Raw genomic sequence first — 4,674 nt, 5'->3', positions numbered from 1 at the left:
AGTGAATTTTAACTAAAAACAATAAAAATATACTAAAAACTAACTAGATATACTAAAAACATACTAAAAACAATGCCAAAAAGCGTACAAATTATCCGCTCATCACAACACCAAACTTAAATTGTTGCTTGTCCTCAAGCAACTGAAAATCAAATAAGATAAAAAGAAGAGAATATGCAATGAATTCCAAAAACATCTATGAAGATCAGTATTAATTAGATGAGCGGGGCTTTTAGCTTTTTGCCTCTAATAGTTTTGGCATCTCACTCTATCCTTTGAAATTCAGAATGATTGGCTTCTTTAGGAACTTAGAATCCAGATACTGTTAATGATTCTCCTAGTAAGGTATGATGATTCTTGAACATAGCTACTTTTTGAGTCTTGGCCGTGGCCCAAAGCACTCTGTCTTCCAGTATTACCACCGGATACATACATGCCACAGACACATAATTGGGTGAACCTTTTCAGATTGTGACTCAGCTTTGCTAAAGTCCCCAACTAGAGGTGTCCAGGGTTCTTAAGCACACTCTTATTGCCTTGGATCACAACTTTATTTCTTTCTTTTCTTTCTTTTCTCTTTTCCCTTTTTTTTTTCGTTTTTTTTAATAGTATGCTTTTTCTTGCTTCAAGAATCATTTAATGATTTTTCAGATCCTCAGTAACATGTCTCCTTTTTCATCATTCTTTCAAGAGCCAACATTCATGAACCACAAATTCAAGATACATATGCACTGTTTAAGCATACATTCAGAAAACAAAAATATTGCCACCACATCAAAATAATTAAACTGTTATAAAATTCAAAATTCATGCAATTCTTTCCTTTTCAATTTAAGCATGTTTTTATTCAAGAAAGGTGATGGATTCATAGGACATTCATAACTTTAAGGCATAGACACTAAGACACTAATGATCACAAGACACAAACATAGATAAACATAAGCACTAGAATTCGAAAAACAGAAGAATAAAGAACAAGGAAATTAAGGAACGGGTCCACCTTAGTGATGGCGGCTCTTTCTTCCTCTTGAAGATCCTATGGAGTGCTTGAACTCTCAATGTCTCTTCCTTGTCTTTGTTGCTCCTCTCTCATGATTCTTTGATCTTCTCTAATTTCATGGAGGATGATGGAGTGTTCTTGATGCTCCATCCTTAGTTGTCCCATGGAACTTAATTCTCCTAGGGAGGTGTTTAGTTGCTCCCAATAGTTTTGTGGAGGAAAGTGCATCCCTTGAGGAATCTCAGGGATCTCATGATGAGTGGGGTCTCTTGTGTGCTCCATCCTCTTCTTAGTGATGGGCTTGTCCTCATCAATGGGACGTCTCCCTCTATGTCAACTCCAACTGAATAACAGAGGTGACAAATGAGATGAGGGAAGGCTAACCTTGCTAAGGTAGAGGACTTGTCCGCCACCTTATAGAGTTCTTGGGCTATAACCTCATGAACTTCTATTTCTTCTCCAATCATGATGCTATGGATCATGATAGCCTGGTCTATGGTAACTTCGGACCGGTTGCTAGTGGGAATGATTGAGCGTTGTATAAACTCTAACCATCCTCTAGCCACGGGTTTGAGGTCATGCCTTCTCAATTGAACCGGCTTCCTCTTGAATCTCTCTTCCATTGGGCGCCCTCTTCACATATGACTGTGAGGACTTGGTCCAACCTTTGATCAAAGTTGACCCTTCTAGTGTAAGGATGTTCATCTCCTTGTATCATGGGCAAGTTGAACACCACCCTCACACTTTCCGGACTAAAATCCAAGTATTTCCCCCGAACCATAGTAAGATAATTCTTTGGATTCGGGTTCACACTTTGATCATGGTTCTTGGTGATCCATGCATTGGCATAGAACTCTTGAACCATCAAGATTCCGACTTGTTGAATGGGGTTGGTAAGAACTTCCCAACCTCTTCTTCGGATCTCATGTCGGATCTTCGGATATTCACCCTTTTTGAGTGAAAAAGGGACCTCGGGGATCACCTTCTTCAAGGCCACAACTTCATAGAAGTGGTCCTGATGCACCCTTGAGATGAATCTTTCCATCTCCCATGACTCGGAGGTGGAAGCTTTTGCCTTCCCTTTCCTCTTTCTAGAGGTTTCTCCGGCCTTGGATGCCATAAATGGTTATGGAAAAACAAAAAGCAATGCTTTTACCACACCAAACTTAAAAGGTTTGCTCGTCCTCGAGCAAAAGAAGAAGAAGAGAGTAGAAGAAGAAGAAATGAGGGGAAAGGGAATGGCTTTTGTTTTCGGCCAAAGGGGAGAGAAGTGGTGTGTATGTTGTGTGAAAATGAAGGAGTGAAGGAGGGTTTATATAGGAGAAGGGAAGGGTAGGGTTCGGCCATTTGAGGGTGGGTTTGGGTGGGAAAGTGGTTTGAATTTGAATGGTGAGGTAGGTGGGGTTTTATGAAGGATGGGTGTGAGTGGTGAAGAGAAAGATGGGATTTGATAGGTGAAGGGTTTTTGGGGAAGAGGTGTTGAGGTGATTGGTGAATGGGTGAAGAAGAGAGAGAGAGTGGTAGGGTAGGTGGGGATCCTGTGGAGTCCACAGATCCTGAGGTGTCAAGGAAAAGTCATCCCTGCACCATATGGCATTCAAAATCACGTTTTGAGCCATTTCTGGCGTTAAACGCCGGGCTGGTGCCCATTTCTGGCGTTTAACGCCAGCTTCTTGCCCTTTTCTGGCGTTTAACGCCAGTCTGGTGCCCCTTTCTGGCATTAAACGCCCAGAATGGTGCCAGACTGGGCGTTAAACGCCCAACAGCTAACCTCACTGGCGTTTAAACGCCAGTGGGTGCGTCCTCCAGGGTGTGCTATTTTTCTTCCTGTTTTTCATTCTGTTTTTGCTTTTTTCATTGATTTTGTGACTTCTTATGATCATCAACCTACAAAAAAGAGAAAATAACTAAAATATAACATTGGGTTGCCTCCCAACAAGCGCTTCTTTAATGTCAGTAGCTTGACAGAGGACTCTCATGGAGCCTCACAGATATTCAGATCCATGTTGGAACCTCCCAACACCAAACTTAGAGTTTGAATGTGGGGGTTCAACACCAAACTTAGAGTTTGGTTGTGGCCTCCCAACACCAAACTTAGAGTTTGACTGTGGGGGCTCTGTTTGTCTCTGATTTGAGAGAAGCTCTTCATGCTTCCTCTCCATGATGACAGAGGGATATCCTTGAGCCTTAAACATAAGGGATTCTTCATTCACTTGAATGATCAACTCTCCTCTATCAACATCAATCACAGCCTTTGCTGTGGCTAGGAAGGGTCTGCCAAGGATGATGGATTCATCCATGCACTTCCCAGTCTCTAGGACTATGAAATCAGTAGGGATGTAATGGTCTTCAACCTTAACCAGAACATCCTCTACAAGTCCATGGGCTTGTTTTCTTGAATTGTCTGCCATCTCTAGTGAGATTCTTGCAGCTTGTACCTCAGAGATCCCTAACTTCTCCATTACAGAGAGAGGCATGAGGTTTACACTTGACCCTAAGTCACACAAGGCCTTCTTGAAGGTAATGGTGCCTATGGTACAAGGTATTGAAAACTTCCCAGGATCCTGTCTCTTTTGAGGCAGTTTCTGCCTAGACAAGTCATCCAGTTCTTTGGTGAGCAAAGGGGGTTCATCCTCCCAAGTCTCATTTCCAAATAACTTGTCATTTAGCTTCATGATTGCTCCAAGGTATTTAGCAACTTGCTCCTCAGTGACATACTCATCCTCTTCAGAGGAAGAATACTCATCAGAGCTCATGAATGGCAGAAGTAAGTCCAATGGAATCTCTATGGTCTCAAGTTGAGCCTCAGATTCCCATGGTTCCTCATTGGGGAACTCATTGGAGGTCAGTGGACGTCCATTGAGGTCTTCCTCAGTGGCGTTCACTGCCTCTCCTTCCTCCCAAAATTTGGCCATGTTGATGGCCTTGCACTCTCCTTTTAGATTTTCTTCTGTATTGCTTGGGAGAGTACTAGGAGGGAGTTCAGTAATTTTCTTGCTCAGCTGACCCACTTGTCCCTCCAAATTTCTGATGGAGGACCTTGTTTCAGTCATGAAACTTTGAGTGGTTTTGATCAGATCAGAGACCATGGTTGCTAAGTCAGAGTTATTCTGCTTAGAACTCTCTGTCTGTTGCTGAGAAGATGATGGAAAAGGCTTGCTATTGCCAAATCTGTTTCTTCCACCATTATTGTTATTGAAACCTTGTTGAGGTCTCTGTTGATCCTTCCATGAAAGATTTGGATGATTCCTCCATGAAGGATTGTAGGTGTTTCCATAGGGTTCTCCCATGTAATTCACCTCTTCTATTGAAGGGTTCTCAGGATCATAAGCTTCTTCCTCAGATGAAGCCTCCTTAGTACTGCTTGGTGCATTTTGCATTCCAGACAGACTTTGAGAAATCATATTGACTTGTTGAGTCAATATTTTATTCTGAGCCAATATGGCATTCAGAGTGTCAATCTCAAGAATTCCTTTCTTCTGACTAGTCCCATTGTTCACAGGATTTCTTTCAGAAGTGTACATGAATTGGTTATTTGCAACCATTTCAATCAGTTCTTGAGCTTCAGTAGGCGTCTTCTTCAGATGAAGAGATCCTCCTGCAGAGCTATCCAGAGACATCTTGGATAGTTCAGAGAGACCATCATAGAAAATACCTATGATGCTCCATTCAGA

Source organism: Arachis hypogaea, chromosome 2 (assembly GCF_003086295.3).
Source record: "Arachis hypogaea cultivar Tifrunner chromosome 2, arahy.Tifrunner.gnm2.J5K5, whole genome shotgun sequence".
Classification (NCBI taxonomy): Eukaryota; Viridiplantae; Streptophyta; class Magnoliopsida; order Fabales; family Fabaceae; genus Arachis; species Arachis hypogaea.
Note: the sequence above shows the minus strand (reverse complement) of the source record.